Source organism: Hakea prostrata, chromosome 7 (assembly GCF_041222555.1).
Source record: "Hakea prostrata isolate BN-2017 chromosome 7, UWA_Hpros_2, whole genome shotgun sequence".
NCBI lineage: Eukaryota > Viridiplantae > Streptophyta > Magnoliopsida > Proteales > Proteaceae > Hakea > Hakea prostrata.
Genome location: NC_142606.1, coordinates 33057167 through 33074380, shown reverse-complemented (window position 1 = coordinate 33074380; position 17214 = coordinate 33057167). Strand labels below are relative to the sequence as shown.

Sequence of the window (17214 nt, the reverse complement as noted above, 5' to 3'; positions counted from 1 at the left end):
ACTTGAAGCACCATCCTTGCACTTTCTAAAAAGAAAAGACTCTCCAGAGAGTGAAATTAATGAGAAGATAGCAAATAGACCTGGCTTTGATACTGCATAATGACAAAAATAGAAGACCTTAAAAAAGAGAGAAAAAATTGCAAGACAAAGGCAGAAGAGAGAGAGAAGTTGTCTATTTGGAAATACATCTTTGGTGGTGTTTCTAGAAGTTGTCTTCTTTTATTCTACCTACTTTGTGTCTTTGATTAGCCGGATCATAGTTTTTCCCAAGGGGAGGACATGTGGACATGCTCATGCTTTGCCAAAGAATGCATGGTAAGCTTTCATCACAAATGACAATCCTGAGATAAGAGTATGTAAGCCGGGGATTCACATCCTCTGTAATTCCCTTCCCTACAATTCCCTGTAATTCCCTCATAAGATTGTACCATGTGGCATTCAAGTAATCCAACGGTTATCTAATTTAAAATAAATTTAAATTTTATTTAAACTCTAGTTTGTTGGGTAACCTTTGGATTACTTAAATGCCACATGGCACAATCCTATGAAGGAATTACAGGGAATTGTAGGGAAGGGAATTACAGAGGATGTGAATCCGTAAACTGGTGGGGGGGTAAGTGGTGGAAATTCTTTCTTAAACTTTTGTTCTTCCAATGGATAATCTTTTGTTATGAGCCAATGCTTTATTTGTGGCTATCATTTCTCAACTAACTAAGAGATCAACAAAGAAATGATGGCAATAAGTCAAAGTGGATTAAACATCTCACTTGATTGGGTTCCTTGATTGAACTATAGCTAAGTAGGTAGCACTTCTTTTTTGGGGATAAATAGGTTGTATTTTACATATTTTATAGTTTTATGGATCAATAATTTCATATCTAAGAGAGTTCTTACCCCCTAATTTCACTAATTTCACAATTTGCTTCTAAAATGTGAAGGGCTGTTAAAAAGGGACAGGTTAGCTCTTGCAAGCACGGATCTTAGTGCCTTTACTAATGCCTTGAGATGACTCTCAGATAATGTAGAATGCTGAAGTCCCTTGTGTGTTTGAGATAATGTAAACTTCTAAAGATCCAACTATATCTAGGATAATGTAGCCTTCTAAAGATTCGCTTGTGTTTTAGATAAGATAAAACCCTGAATATTATTTGCTGCTGAGGATAAAGATTTCGCGAAGATTGTTGTGCATGTATGTGTCTATTCAAAAATACCCTTAATGGCTAGAGATGATGTGGCAGCTAGGGCAACCCGGCAAGGGTTGTTTGTGGAGCCACAAATATCCTTAATAGTCTTTGATCATTAGGCATTGTTGCAATTAATGGTTTGTAAAGTAAACAAGGCTACTTTCGATATCTTTATCTTATGATTTAAAAATTGAAATCTATTTTTTGAAATATAAATAATGAAGTGTAAAGGATATGAGATTTTATTCAAGGGAGTATATATATATATATATATATATATATATATATATATATATATAGTACCACTCAAAAAAAAAAAATTGGGCTGTGAACTGGCAATATTCCCACCCTTCCTGTTTGTGATGAGGGACAACTTCTATATGGCTATGCGATCGGATTTAAACAAGAATCCATCCTAGCAATTGGAAAGAAGTTGACCACCCTTTGGGCTCCTCTGGAAGTTACACAGGTCTTCTATGCAAGCATGGACACCTTCAAAGCAACCTTTATTTCACAGGAAAGATGTAACCAAGTCTTCTCCCTAAACAGCTGCTGCTGAACTAGGAAGTGATTGAAGTTCACATTTGTCACACCCCACCCGCCGGTCTCAGTTACCTGCAAGACAACCCGTAGGTGCGATTCGTCATAGGATCCACGGTCTTACCCATCAATAATAATAAATGCTAGTATAGATAAATCAAGAACAAGAGCAAGTTCAATAATTAACAACAAGGATTATAGGAGTCCAAATACTCCAATAAAATAATCAAATAAAGAATCAATGATAAAAAAGAATAACGAGTTTAGCGGAAGCAATCAAAATAAACTAAATAAGTTTCTTTCCAGTTTCTTTCTCTAAAGCTAAAATAATAATTTTCATGAATAACAAGAAAAGGGGTTCTCCAGTTCTTCTCTAGACAATCAGCAAAATATCTGGCAATCTGTCTCCTCTGACCATCAATGGGTGCTATAAGCGCACTCCAAGCATCCACAAGAGACTTCATGCAAGCTATCTCCATCTCCCATTGACAGTGCCACATCCTCTTCATACGAGTCCTCACCAATTTTCGACGATGTGCAACCATCTGTGCAGTTTAATATAGCATATAGAGAAAAAGGAATGAGTTCTAACGAACTCAGTAAGGATAACACATTTCTTATCCATATGTCAACACAATTAGCAATGCATATATGATATGAATGATATGCAATAGTATGAATGCTACTAAGATCTAACAATGCACGTCTCTAGACAGTTGGCATGCTTTAAGATATAACACCAGTCCTCCTCTGGGTAGGTCTAGTCACTTGATCCCTCAGGGACTTTCTACCTCTGTTGGATCCTGGGTAAAGGGGTAAAGTCCTCATCAGGCATCCATGGTTGGGGATTAAGTCAACACTCTCTTACCACGACCATTGGTAATGAGTACTAAAGCATGTCGGGGTTTCTAATCCAATGCAAGGTCATACTGGTAACACACTATATAGAGTCCAGATACTTCCCCTATGGCACCAACCAACTCGGTTTCGTATCCTTCGCAACCTAGGAATGAGAACCCTCATGGACTGACTGGCTACCACTGTTGGACTCCACTCCCTAACCCTATGGTCATCCACATATTATTGGGGCGGATGCTCTCATGACTCCTCAAGACACCCGAGCCGCTCCTTAGACGTCCATGAGCCCAACTCTAACATATGCAACCCTACCATTGCATGAACAACAGTGGACCACTGAATGTCTGCACGGACTGGTTACCGCTGTAGGATGAAACAGAGTCACATCACCATTGTCACGGATCATTCGGTTCAATTCCCCTACCGAAAGGGTAATAGCATGTAGGGTACCTAGCCATGCAATACTAGACTCCCTAAGTATGTCATCCGACAGTCATGATAGTGCCGGAGGCATCAGTGAGCATGTGCCCCATACCACAGCCCTCTGATATCTCAAGCAAAGATACCCAATCGAATACCCTTTCCATCACAACTATATCAAATCAATCAAGATCATAACATGACCGTTCAATCATTATCATGAAGTAACAAAGTATATAAATATAATGCAAACAACAAGTTTATAACAATATTAAAGTAAATTAAACAACTACAGCAATGTACATGATTAATGAATAATATAAGAAACATCAGATTCATCATATACATGTCATTGCATATAAATAAGATAGTGTGTCCTTACCTGTAGAGAAGTAAAAGCTTCCTCGAGTGCAATCCAATTACAATTATAAGACTTTCAGCAAAGACAGGGAACACCTAAACATAGGGTTACAAGATTATATAAGAGACATGAGTCAAATCGAGTAAAAGCCAAAAGTCACATAGCTACTGTGACCCAGCCGGTCGCTTGGCTCAAGTGACCGCCTTGAGCAACCACCCCAAAAACAGACTGTTTCCAACTCCGAAACTCAGACTTTTAATCATCCGATTTCAATCCGGTTTTGGGATGATCTCAATTCAAATTCCAAATTTAACAAGTCTATAATAAAGGAGCAAAATAGAACCCTAAAATTAACATTGATCTATCACCTAGATCATCTCCCTTGATTAGATCCAGACTTTATTCGAATGCAGGGATTCATTTTCGGACAAGATCCTATCAAGAACATTGAAAAGGGGATAGAGCTAACAAGATCGGTAACCACCAACAAAATGGGGATGGATCTACACCATTCAGAAGTTGAAGAAAGAGAAAGGGTAAATGGAGATTCACATACCTCAACCAGATTCACATAAAAGAGGGAGAATGGTTCTAGATCTCAATCCACACTTTGCTCACCTTCCAGCATGTCTCCACTGCCGCCTAACCGTCCAAAATAGCAATCCTGAATATAATAATACGTTAATAGGGCAATGGTTGCTATTTATAGAGAAAATGGGCAAATTAGGGAAATTTCCTGCAAACAGATCATGGCGGTCGCTTGGGAACCAATCAACTGCCTTAAGCAACTGCCCCCTAGTACAATGCTGTACTTGGGTGCTTTGCTCAAGGGGTTGACACCCAACCTCAACCTACCCTAAACAACACATGGGGGAGGTCTTACCTTCATTCCGAACATCTCCAAATACCACTTGCCTTCTACTAGAGATTTCAACTTCCTAGTAAGGCAGGTTCTTCATCAAGAGAATCCGGATCCATGGGATCATGGTATGGATCATGGACTTCTATCTAGACACTCCACAACTTAATCTGACTTGACCTTCGGGTTATCGGACCTGCAATACGGATTCCGGGTTAGAATTACGGGGGTTGTTACAACATTAATCCGATTGAGCTTGGCTTGACTGGAAATACAGCAAGGGTGAAGATCATGTTGGATATAAACAAGAGTGTTGGTTTCAAAGCTTCCTACTGTAATAGTGAGGGAATTTGGGTCCCACTGCACGTGTTATATGAGGTAAGAATCATCTGTTACTATTGTGAAAAAATTACTCATCTTACCAAACATTGTACTGATATGCTAGGTCCTGATTCAACCACAACTCCTAATATGGGAAACCATGCTTTCTTTAAAGGGTTGAATGCTGAACCAATTCAGGGAGGCCTGTCTAGAGTACTCTCAACCAAAGCTCTAGAAAAAATGCTCTCCCTCCCTACAGTTGATCTCATTAGAAAAATTGATGAGACCACCCAGCCCCCTTCTAAACCTGTGGAAACTCATGCTTTGGTTGAACCTACTTTAAACCGTGATATCACTGGAGGGGAGGGTATTGATATGTTAAGTTTGAACTTCAATACCTCCCCTCCCCTCAATATGGATGATGTGTTTTTGATAGCTGATACTAACCATGGGAATCAACCTTGCTCGATTTCAAAGGTTATTGCATCTAGCACCATTCCCATTCAAGAAAATCAGGGAATTGGTGAAAATCTCAATCTGATGCAATGCAAAACAGGGAAAATTTCAACCACTCCTTGCACTAATTTGCTTGATAAAGCAGAAGAGGTTCTAGATGAACAAGCTCAGCCCCAAATTGCCACATTTTCCCTACCTGTTCTAAATCCTTTACAGGACAAAGAAAGGCAAAACTGAGGTAGTGTGTATGCTAAGCAGGATGATCTTCAAAGAAGAAAAAAAGAAATTGAAGATTATATCCTTATCCAGCAATTTGGGGGGAAAAAACAGCATAATAAATGGTAATGCTGGTCTTGATGTGCACAGCAGGAACCGCACAAGAAATGAGCTTGAATCTCTTAATCGATACAAACAAATCAATTGGGAGATAGAAGAAGTTGAAGAAGGAACTACTGGAGATAAAAGCAATACGGCAGAAGGAGAAGAAGGGAAAGGTTTTCACCATGCAAATGCAAATGAGATTCAAGAAGAATTTGAGAATCAAAAAGAAAAAGTAGGGAAGCAGAATGAAATCCAAGAAAACCAAGGCAAAACACAGAGGAAAAAAAGGAAAAATGTGGTAAACAAGGAGAACGAAAACGTAATGACAAGATGACAAGCCTACATATCGAAACACTCTTGGCCATGACAAGAGAACAAGTGAAAGGGGGGAATACTGCCAAGGATGAAAATTTCAAAAAACTCATGGAAAACTTTGAAAAACAGGGAGGGATCTTCAACAACTCAATCATGGCTCAAACTGTGAACTTCTACTGCTCCTGTACCCATGGATCTACTGCATCAAACCAAACCAAGCAAACCTCGGCCACAACAAACCCACAGACTACCCACACCAACTTGGAGACTAGCCAAACTCATGAAAATATAGCAAACAAAAAGAGAAGAAGAGCTGACAAAACAACAACGAACTCTGATCCGGTTGAAACCCTCAACCTTACCTTAGATTCAGTCCTTGCTTCTTGTCCCCGACCTTGGGAAACTTTCCAGCGTTACAGGATTGGCATATATGCAGAGTAAGTAGAAATAAGATGAAAGTTTATGACTATCCCTATACCTGCTCATGTACCTCAGACTCAGAATGAAGACCTGCAGGAACAAGAGATCGAAGCCCCCCAGGTCTTTCCTTACCATCTACACAGTGATTTCTTTGACAGTTGTATCGTTCAATTTACCATCTATACAGGAACAAGAGAATTACCCGAATTCTTTTGAAAACAGTTCTTAGATGTATGTCCTAGACGATCACAAAGTTGACAATAAACTAGAGGATGAGAGTTTCTTCTTGCTGGCCTACCAAAATGCCGACCAGATAGTTGTTGCCGGTAAGCTTGATGGAAAGGTAATTGTGGACATTTTTACGAATGGGAGAGAGTGAAACGAATCTGAAGATTGCATTTCAGAGGTCCACGAATCTGAAGGGATCGTGAAACAGAGAGATGATGGAGAAGAAACCTAAAAAGGAAAAGCTGGGAGAAGAAAATCAGTCAGTGGGAAGGTTGCTGCCACTGATATGGAGGAAGAAGAAAACAGATTCACTGCAACTGGTCCTCCAGTGAAGCCTTAGAAATCTCTATATGCATGAGGCTTCTTTGTCTCTTGAAATATCTTATTCACTATGAAGTCATATTTAGTCTTTGCATGTAAAATCAACGGGAAATGGGTTTTTACTTTTTAACTCTGTTCTCTTTTAGAATGAAGAAAACAAATTTTATTCTCATCCCTGCATTCTTTAGAACTACTTTGTTCGATAAGATGTTGCTGCCACGAGAAGTTGTTGGGCCACCGCCGCTTCAGCTCGCCTGGGTGTCATGACTACTTTGCTCCTAAAATGGGTGACTTGCAGAGAGGGGTATATGTTCTCATTTGGCTTCTTTATTCTCTCACCCTGGACTTAATACTTTGATGAATGGAATCTCAAACAAACAGATTTTTTTGGAGGTGGTCTGCGCTATCTTGATCCTTGCCTTAAGCGAAAGATACCACGTCAACCAGAGTATAATCTGAGAGTTGGCTAATAATATTGATTTTTTGGAGTTTATACGTTGATTTTTGAGATCGAGTTGGCTAATAAGGTGGGAATTGAAAGAAGTTCTTTCAATATTATTTGTTCTCCAAAAAAATATGTGATCAGTATCTCACAACACTTACAATCAATACTTCTTAATTTTTTTAAATGAATCTAAATGATTGTAATTGAACTCATATTCTGCAATATTTAAATGATTCTCTGGTTCTGAACCATTCCTGTGTTGTAATTTCTCAATTGTGGTTCCATTATGAAATTAGATATCCATTTTAGAATTACCTCGTGTTATTTGGATCCCAAAATTTGCTCTAAAAATTGTCTTATCATTAAGTGATACAGAGATTGTAAACAAAATAACTGTTACAAGTTGGGATGAGATTTATCAAGAGAGTCTTTTATTTTTTGGGCAGAAGAGAAAGGGTTGTTGGGTTTCAGAATAATCGACTCTGATTTGAGAAAAACCCAAATCTCAAAGAGCAGCAACCAACCTCACAACACCCCATCTCCCTGAACGAGTCTCATGTATTTAAGACAGTCTTTATCAAGACAGTCTTAAATACATTTCATGCTCCATACTCGAATAAATGCATACGATTCATCTTGCATGAGCAAACTGTGATAAGATGAAAGTCTTGAATAAATTCTACTATAAATTCGTGCAAGTCTCCATTATTCACCACTTCGCTCATCTTCCATCAAAATCAAATTATCTAGTTTTCTCCAATGTCTCATTGCTTGTCATTTGAATTTGGGTAAATGAAAGCATATACTTTAGGAGAAGAAAACAAGGATGAATTTGTATGAAATTATAGCCAGTATATATTTAAAGCAAAGCACTTTCCAATGAATTGTTATGAAGCCGCACTAGATCTGTGATTAGAGACCACATTACCATCACAATTTGGGATAGAAGAGAAGTTCCTAAATACAATTGGAGAGCAAAACACTTACGATGAGTCTTTCTTGTATACCAGAAAGTCATTAGGCCACATTGCCCATTCTGGTTTTTTGGTAATCAATCACTTTGAAGCCTTGTGACACCATGACCCTTGAATTCTATAGAGAGGTAGCACAACTCATTTTCATTTGATGAAGACGCCTCAGAAATATTTCATGATAGGGCAAATGGAATGAAGTTGGGAAATATGTTTTATGTGAAAAAAATATTCGCGTGTATTGACAAACTGAACCTTTCATGGTCGTTCTGTTAATCATTTTCTAATTTAATAATAATCTATTATCTACAAACATAATCCCAAACGGGATGATATGAACAAGAAAAAGCTCTTCTCTTTTCCTCTGAATATGTCTCTCTTTTGTGAATTTCAGGTAGATTATATATGATTTGGTCCATTGAATGGCATCTGTAAAAATATAACCCATAGAATCACCTAATCTTGTCCGGTCGCATTTCCAATTTTGATGCCACTAGTGGTAAGTTCTGTGAGAATGTGTTTTCTTATCCGTCACCATGGCTAGAAAATTATTAATCTTCATTATTTGCCACATTATAATAGAAGATCAAGCAAGTGATTTATAGTATAATTTTACTCTACTTTTAACAATTTTATTAAGTTTTAAATTCAAGTTTGACGCTTTCAATGTTAACACCAAATAGTATAGCAAAAACCTTTTCTGAGTTTTGTTTTTCCTTCCTCTTTAGACATAATAGTGTACTTCAGGCTGCAAGTAGCCTATTACTGAAGCTTGTATCGGACGGTTGGGTGTGTGGGGGAAGGGTGTGCACCATGCAAACATAAAAGCAACTGCTCTGCACAAGTAGAGCACGCCCCAACCCTACAAGAATAGGGAAGCTCAAGGCCTGCATTTCAGCTGAATCCAGAACATATGCATCATCTGGGGCCTCCATCTCCTTTTCATCTCCATCTATCTGGTCCAATCAGCTTGCTTTACCTTGTATACTGCCATTGCAGATGCTCTAAAGTTTGAGGAAGCCTTCAGGCCAAATGCCTTGGAGATGTTCTTCACAGAACTCAAAGAAGCTGGGCTCTTGATTAAGAACCTTGTGTTCCTTGAGGCCGCAGTTTTGATTAGGCAGCGAGAGGATAGACTCACAGTTGACATCCTTAAAGCCTGTATTCAAACATTGAGGCTTATTACTAGCTTATCAAATACTGCAAAATTTTCACCTCTTTTTCTTTTTTTGGTGTTAGTGTTTTGGGGTTGGGGGGGGGGGGGGTGTTGTTTGCACAACTGAAACCACTGTGAAACCAATGAGGCCTTACCCACCTGCAGTGACATATGCTCATGCATCTAGACAGGTAGGATCCACCATTTACATATGCACACAAGAACATTTACTTTTCTCCCCCCCCCCCCCCCCCTTTTGGGGTGTGTGGGGAGGCAAATTCAGCATAGTTTCTAAATAAGGCATTATGCAAATTGAGATTTCAACTACGTATGACACTGATCCTTCAGCTAGTGGCCCTATGCTGACTGGAAAGTATTGCATGCCATTCCCTCTAAAGCGTTGTATACAATAAATGCAAAGTTTCAGTAGCCAGGAACGCATCCAATGCATCCATGTTCTTCAATGATAAACCAGGTAAAAGTAATTGGGAGCTTTATGAGAAGGAACAAAGCTCAAGTGGCTATATGTTCTTCATTCAGAGTCTCCTCATTGTTATATTAGTTGCAGAGTACACTAACAAAGCCCTCAGGTTAACTGTGGTCAATTGCATGTCGAGAAACAAAAACTCAGTAGTGAAGTGCAAGAGATTATGCATAGGAAGCGACAGGGAATGCAAGAAGAAAAGATAGAAACATGTCAACAATAATCTTCAATGACATGATCGTGTAAGGTATAAAATACTAACAACAACAAACAACTAATCAAAACAATTATTACGAACTTCCACTAAATCTGCACACTGTATCGGAAGAAGGAAGTCGAGTTCACTAATCAAAATACCTTGCCATCTGAATCGACTTCTGTTGGAACCAGCATTTCTCATAAAACCCCATGTTCTCGACGCTACAATCGAGAATCACCTTATAGCAACCCACAGATCGAGCGTGATCCGTGAGAGAAGAAACAATCTTCTGCCCCAATTTCAGTCCTCGAGCACTAGAATCGACGACCACATCCTCAATGTGCCCTACTTTACCACAGTTGCGTAGAAACTTCTTCTCCACGAAGACGCTGCCCGTAGCGATGATCTTTCCTGATTGTTTGTCCTCAATGACGTAGATAACATGATCGTCGCCATAAGATTTGAGTTCTTGAAATTGTGCTGTGTAGTCCTCATCGGACACAGAATCACAGATGCTTAGTTGTTGCAGGAGCTCTATGAAGCCTTTACTCTTGTCTGAGATCTCTAGTCTCCTCACCTGGAATCATTCTTCTCCTTCTTTGGTGGTGTTGCTGCACAATCCTGTTCATCCCTTCAGCCGGTTGAACCTGCAAGAATGAGCTCGACAGTGGAGGTCGAGTTTTCACCTCCGACGATCTAGTTAGGGATCCGACTAAGGAAGACAAGAAAGTAATGAACAATAAGAATTCGAATAGTGATAGTTCTATTCAGCGTACCTTTCTCTTGTGCTCCTTTACCTTTTTATAGATTTTCTATGTATGAGTTTGAGTGAGGCTCAAACCCTAGTTAGGTTGTGATCTGACTCTTAGTCATTGAGTCCTACTCAAACACGAGTAGTTGAGTCGTGACTGAATACTATTTCCTTGGCTAGAATCTTATTCAGATTTACCTTGTTATTCAGCCTTTGTACTTGTTCGACTGACCTTGACTTGGTCGGTCTAACGTGATCCGAGCTGGTCGGACTAGGCTCAAACCGACCTGGTTTGATTCCGCTCTGGTCGGACTGGGCTTAAACCGGACTGGTTTAAGCTTATTTATTCTTTCCTTATCATAAGCCCCCTAGTCTCTGAAGTTCGAGCTTTCTCTGGTTCGGGCTTTAGAGATTCGGTGACCGGACACATATCAGCTTTCGACCAATATCACTTGGGAACTGCCCATGCTCGTGCTTCCGAGCAAGGGAGTTCAATTTGGGAACTGCCCATGCTCGTGCTTCCGAGCAAGGGAGTTCAATTTGGGAACTGGCCGTGCTTAATAGCAAGGAAGTTCAATTTTTGGGAACTGGCCGAGCTTAACAGCTAGGGAGTTCAATTTTGGGAACAGCTGAGCTTATGAGCAAGGGAGTTCAGTCTGGGAACTAGCCGAGCTTAACAGCAAGGGAGTTCAATTTGGGAACTGGCCAAGCTAATAAGCAAGGGAGTTCAATCTGGGAACTGGCCAAGCTAATAAGCAAGGAAGTTCAATTTTGGGAACTGGCCAAGCTGATGAGCAAGGGAGTTCAATTTTGGGAACTGGCCGAGCTGATGAGCAAGGAAGTTCAATCTGGGAACTGGCCGAGCTAATGAGCAACGGAGTTCAATTTGGGAACTGGCCGAGCTGATAAGCAAGGGAGTTCAATCTGGGAACAGCTGAGCTTATGAGCAAGGGAGTTCAGTCTGGGAACTAGCCGAGCTTAACAGCAAGGGAGTTCAATTTGGGAACTGGCCAAGCTAATAAGCAAGGGAGTTCAATCTGGGAACTGGCCAAGCTAATAAGCAAGGGAGTTCAATTTTGGGAACTGGCCAAGCTGATGAGCAAGGGAGTTCAATTTTGGGAACTGGCCGAGCTGATGAGCAAGGAAGTTCAATCTGGGAACTAGCCGAGGCGATAAGCAAGGGAGTTCAATTCGGGAACCGGCCAAGCCGATGAGCAAGGGAGTTCAATTTTGGGAACCGGCCAAGCTGATGAGCAAGGGAGTTCAATATGGGAACCGGCCGAGCCGATAAGCAAGGGAGTTCAATCTGGGAACTAGCCGAGCCGATAAGCAAGGGAGTTCAATTTTGGGAACCGGGCCAAGCTGATGAGCAAGGGAGTTCAATCTGGGAACTTCCCAGGGTAATAAGCCGGGGAGTTCAATGTTGAGAACCGAAGAAATCTTTTTGTATAGGTCGAGATGTGAGATGTTTATCTCTCTTTACTCCCCGAGCATGATAGGTCAAGTATTTTTTGAGTGTTATGCTTCATCCAAATTGAGAACTTTTGCTTGTATGTAGAACTCCTTTCTCTCGATCATGTATGCTCGATTATATCTCGAGCTTCCATACTTATAATTTTGATGATATTTTGCTATCCACGAACTCAAAAGCTTTGAAAATATTGTATACAAGGCTTTTGTTGTTGAAGCTAAATATATTGTTGCTGCTGAATTCCAGTGTTAGCTGACTTAAAGAATAATATTGCTTGATATTCCACTTCCAACTCTAGGTTGTATATGGAAAATAATCTCGATCATGCATCAAATGTAAAAAGAATTTTGCAGATTGAAGATCAGAAAAAGAAATAATAATAAGAAATCTCTGATATAGAGTCATCTTCTCTGAAGAAGGTGATAACATCTCTTGAAGGATCTTTCTTTGTCGAGCGAGAACTCCACTTTGAAAATATTATATATAGTGAATAATCCAGATCATGCACCATTAGAAGAATAGTAACGATCATATAGATAAATAGATCTTCAGGAAAACCCATAGAGAAAAATAGATGCCATATTTTGTTGCCACTTTAATATATCATCACTTGAGTCCCACTTTTATGGACACATATAATCTTAGATTCAACTAAGCGACTTTAATGGCATCCAACATAGTCACCGGGTCCTCTACCGATCAACACGACATCATTGTCTTCGGATCCGAGAAGAATAAAAGTTTTTGGAGAAGAGAGAGAATATCTTTGGAGCACCGGGGGATCAACCTCTCCTGGAAAAAAGGTCCTTCGTCTTCATCTCCACGTGAAACCCATACGATTGCTTTGGATTTCTTTCTTTCCGACTCGAAGAACGAAGTCGACTCGAGATGCTCAATTTGTTGAGCGTCTCGCTTTACTTTCTTCTTCATTGCCATTCTTGAATGTGAGTTTCTTTCAGCTTTCCGGATTTGCGTTCCATCTTCACCGTCGCACGCAACGAACCGCGATTTTTTCTGCAATCAAGACCAACGACGTGGCGGAGCTGCTTCCTTTTTCAGCTGTAGCGCCACCGCATTGAGGAGGATTCCTCGGCCGCATCCAAAGTCCAGGGCGATTTTTACGGTTGACCAGTCATCGACGACGTTGATCATACGCCGTGCCATCTCCTAGTGAAGGGTTACTCCTGTGGCGCGAAAGAGACCGAGAGCCAAGATTGCAGTGACGGGAACCGGTGAATCCAAAGCAATGAATACAACGCATGAATTAACAGGAAAATCAGATCCGTCCATTCTTCTAAACCGTAGATCGCGTAGATCCGATTCCAATCTCTCCCGTTTTTCCCACCTCACAAGGGAAAATTCAAGAAAACACAGAGTGATAGTATTGATGATGATCCGTAAAGCGAAGCGGATAACTTACCATACTTTGGCAAAAAGACAAATAAAGTAGATCACTTTATTGAACATACTTAGAGTTTATAACATGCTTTGGCTTTTGGCTAAAAGACAAATAAATAATAGTTATATGAACCTCAATCACGTTATTGTGAATCAAATGGCATCGTTTGGCAAAATAATCATGCAAAACCAATGCACTCAACAATGTGATCGGATTTAAGAAAACTGAGTGAGTTCCCACCGAATTTCGGATAATTCGTTCGGTAAATATCGATTTCAGAATAAAGTAATGATAAATAGTTCCTCAATCTTCATGAAAGATTATTACTTGAAGGAGAAGAGGAACGTACATGTATACACGTACCTTATGAGTAGATTACTCAAAAAGAGAATTTGAAGGTAGTATTACCTCACAAGGGAATTTGATCACCTTATTATTATTGAAGGGTTGATTTAGCGATCTGATTTGCACGATAGCCTTTTGATCAAGTTTCCCACAGACGGCGCCAATTGTTGCTGCACAATCCTATTCATCCCTTCAGCCGGTTGAACCTGCAAGAATGAGCTCGACAGTGGAGGTCGAGTTTTCACCTCCGACGATCTAGTTAGGGATCCGACTAAGGAAGACAAGAAAGTAATGAACAATAAGAATTCGAATAGTGATAGTTCTATTCAGCGTACCTTTCTCTTGTGCTCCTTTACCTTTTTATAGATTTTCTATGTATGAGTTTGAGTGAGGCTCAAACCCTAGTTAGGTTGTGATCTGACTCTTAGTCATTGAGTCCTACTCAAACACGAGTAGTTGAGTCGTGACTGAATACTATTTCCTTGGCTAGAATCTTATTCAGATTTACCTTGTTATTCAGCCTTTGTACTTGTTCGACTGACCTTGACTTGGTCGGTCTAACGTGATCCGAGCTGGTCGGACTAGGCTCAAACCGACCTGGTTTGATTCCGCTCTGGTCGGACTGGGCTTAAACCGGACTGGTTTAAGCTTATTTATTCTTTCCTTATCAGGTGGATTTCTCATTTTGCATTTCTAACAGGAGACTTAAATCTACGACTACTACTGGTTTCTTCAGATGCATAAACCAGTGAAGTGAGAGCCCGTAACGGAAGAATCAAGGCTGTGATTATTTTTCAAAATGTACTCCGATATCATTTTGCCTATCCAAAGAAGATTGACATTTCACACGGGCAGTGTTCATTTCATCTCTTCCACTCGAACATAGGTTTCAGCAAAGTGATTAAGATGCAAACTTTCATGCAAAAATATGACAAGAAAAATCAATAATTATCAATAAGGGCAAATTATTCATTTGAACAAGGCTAAATTCCTGTCATCTGTAATTATGTAATACTAGTTACAAAATACACTACCAAAGCCGTCTGGTAAATTTCGACCTGAGCATGTTTTTTGCTCAAGGACGTATTAAACCCCCTGTTAAATAAAGAAAAAGGTAAGCAGATCAAAATTATTAATTCATATAAATAATAAAGGTCTCTACCAAAACTGTACACGATACAAATCACTCAGACGTAAGCTTTGCTCAAGAAAAGAAAAGATAGTCCAAAGAGGTCGAGCGCATCAGTGAATCCAAAACACCAAATTGGGTTTTGAATTCGGTAACATCGTTACCAAACACCGTACATAGAAGGTTGATCAATAATATAGACAAATTGTGTCTGCAACACAAGTGATGTTTTACTCGAATCAAATACCAAGAAATTTTAAGATCATAAAAATGTCAGAATCTATTAACAAAGATGCTAGGTTTAGATGATTCAAAAAAAAAAAAAAAAAAAAAGAAGCGGAATTAACAAATGAAAAAAGAAAAGGAATGAATCAAATAACCATATGAACGAACGTACAAAGGGAATAGCATTTGAGGGTTTCGCTCATCAAACAGAACCGCAGATGAAACCAAACTTAATCTCATACGGATCGAACGGAGAAGAGATAGAAAATCTTACCAAGTGAAAAAGAAAGATGATCGGAAACGGCGTCTAAGAGACTATGGTCTTCCTTTCTTTGCCGATTTGGATTTGTCGTCACTGGTATTTTCCTACTCGATCGGCGAAGATTCCAGAAACACCATGCCTATTATATTTATAGAATAAAATACTGTGAAATCAATTAGTACAGAGAGCGGAAAAGATGTCTTTTCACGATTGTTTAGAGCCGACTGACTCACTGGCACGGCTTAATGACGGTAGATCTGGATCCAGAATTTTAGGCGGGAAGATGCAGAGAAGAGAGATAAGAGGATGCTGGAGAAATTCTCGTTCCTTTGAACCCCGAGGGGTGGCTCAGTTGGCAAAGCCCAACGCTTCCTCGTAGGAGGTCAAAGTTCGAATCCCCTCGGGGCCAGGGGCGAAGCCTTGCCTATATTAATTATATAAAAAGCGCCTTGAGGATGTAGTCGTGGTGCGCGCAAGCTGGCCCGGATGAACCTCATTTCCAAAAAATTCTTGTTCCTTTGTATTCCGTATGTCTCCTCCACTTATGCTGTAGAGTTCGTAGATGGTTACAATATACTATAATGTTTATATAAGACTAATTACAATAGATGCTAGATGAGTGTAGGGGTGTAAACGGATCGAATTCGGATAATATCCTATCGGATTTCAAGACGGATTCGTTCGGATTCGGATGATAATCGGATAGTTATTTTCTTGAATAAATTATTTTAAATGGCAATGAATATAAATTGAATACAAGTTTTTTGTCTACCTAGTAACATCTTTACCACTTTATTTGTGAGGGTTAGATTTAAAATTTAAGAATTTAACAACTTTAGTAGTTATTTTAGCAAAAAAATCTAGAAAAATACTCACATATTTCAAGTAAAAAATATATAAAATAAGAAAAACAAATCCAAATAAGTAACTTAATCGGATAATTTTATCAGACGAATAATAACTGGATAGAAAGGGGTATACCATATCCGCATCCTATTAGTAATCGGACGGATTCGGATACCTCTAAACGGATGCGGATGAGAATTCGGGAGTGGATTTCGGTTATCCATTTACACCCCTAGATGAGTGTAGTGAGGTCTAGAATGTTCCTTTAAGTGATATAATCACTCAAATACCTAGGTGAAAGTTGGTGCCTTGCTCTTCTAGTATGTGCCCCATTTGTGCCAGCTGCCCCATTCACGTTACTTTTTTTTTATTTTTTTGTCAAATGGAAATGATAAACTTCATTGAAAAGCCTCCAAGCATAATCTGCTGGGGACAAAACAAAATTTTTTAGACATAAACAAAGGTGGAGACTGCCACCAAACTCGATGCAAATTAAAGTTTTTTGCACCTTTTGCAATGTAATCGCAAATAGGTTATCGACCCTATTTACAGACTTGAACATCAGAGTCAGAAACTCTACATTAAGTTTTTTAATTTCAGAAAATAAACTAAAAGCCACCCAATCAAGTGAACAAGGGTAGCCATTGAGGGCATCAACAATAGTTTTGCAGTCTGAGGAGACTTGTAGTCGACTGATATGCAAGGATTTGACAAGAGCCATCACATCTCAGATCCCTTCAAACTCCATTGCAAGGGCTGAGAAACCATAACAATTCACCGCTTGGGCTGTAAGAAATCTATTATTTGGGTCCCAGAGAATACAACCACGGACCCTTTTTTTTGCTTTCAGCACTCCATGCTCCATCCGAAAAGGCTTTAAAGACATCTGGATCAGCATGCACCATATGAGAATCATGAACAGCAGGT

The 17214-nt window shown here is 39.6% G+C and overlaps 1 long non-coding RNA gene and 1 pseudogene across 2 annotated transcripts; both read right to left on the bottom strand.

Moving 5' to 3' along the window:
* Positions 1 to 1998: 1998 nt before the first annotated feature.
* Positions 1999 to 5118, bottom strand: LOC149010913 (uncharacterized). 2 transcript variants are annotated; one of them, XR_016174530.1, is made up of 4 exons: positions 4247 to 5118; positions 3982 to 4027; positions 3385 to 3458; positions 1999 to 2269 (listed from the first exon to the last, which is right to left on the bottom strand). It is a non-coding gene; the product is annotated as an uncharacterized LOC149010913 (long non-coding RNA). The 2 variants fall into 2 exon arrangements; XR_016174529.1 differs by having other exon boundaries at positions 3982 to 5118.
* A 4326-nt stretch (positions 5119 to 9444) lies between these two features.
* On the bottom strand, positions 9445 to 13245 carry LOC149010912 (glucosamine 6-phosphate N-acetyltransferase pseudogene; annotated as a pseudogene).
* Between the last annotated feature and the right edge of the window lie 3969 nt (positions 13246 to 17214).